Consider the following 564-nt stretch of genomic DNA (forward strand, 5'->3'; position numbering starts at 1 on the left):
CCCCCCGTGCGGTGACCCGACCCCGCGCGGCTCTCCTTTCCTCAGACGGCAGCGGGGGAGGGCGCGCCTATGGCTGGAGCTTCGAAGCCGAGGCCTGCTTCCATCAGCAGCCGTGCAGCCCGCCAGAATAGCTGCCTGCCTCAGCAGCTCAGGACTTACGTGACGAAACATGAGAGAAAAAAGGCTTTATTAGAGATTTCTCACATCTTGTGCTGTAGTTATCACCCCTTTAATCTCTTAAACATGAGGGAACACAGGTGCGTGTTCATTACAGGTGAGGATTGCCTAAGTTACTGATGAAATGCTAATTAATGGCAATCACATAGGTGGGTTACTTAAGAAATAGGTTGGTGAGGTGACAGATCATCCTACAGGAGTTACAGATTTTACCATGACTGTTGACAGGGACACAAGGCCCTGGTGAGTGGAAGGCTGCGGAGCCAAGTGCGTCTGCCTGTGTAACCTGGCTGTTCTTCCCATGCCATATGTTGCTAGAAGAGAGGCTCCCGGTGAGCCGCTCCCCCCCCCCCCCCCCCCCCCCAACACCCCACCCAAAAAAACACC

At 54.6% G+C, this 564-nt stretch overlaps 1 protein-coding gene across 14 annotated transcripts in view; it reads right to left on the reverse strand.

Annotated features, from left to right (window-relative positions):
• The window catches only part of AGPS (alkylglycerone phosphate synthase), a 92,659-nt gene that overhangs the window by 62,074 nt on the left and 30,021 nt on the right, over positions 1 to 564 (reverse strand). The gene's annotated exons all lie outside the window — the stretch shown is intronic.

This window comes from Haliaeetus leucocephalus, unplaced genomic scaffold (genome assembly GCF_000737465.1).
Source record: "Haliaeetus leucocephalus isolate CR32 unplaced genomic scaffold, Haliaeetus_leucocephalus-4.0 Scaffold1, whole genome shotgun sequence".
NCBI classification, from domain to species: Eukaryota; Metazoa; Chordata; class Aves; order Accipitriformes; family Accipitridae; genus Haliaeetus; species Haliaeetus leucocephalus.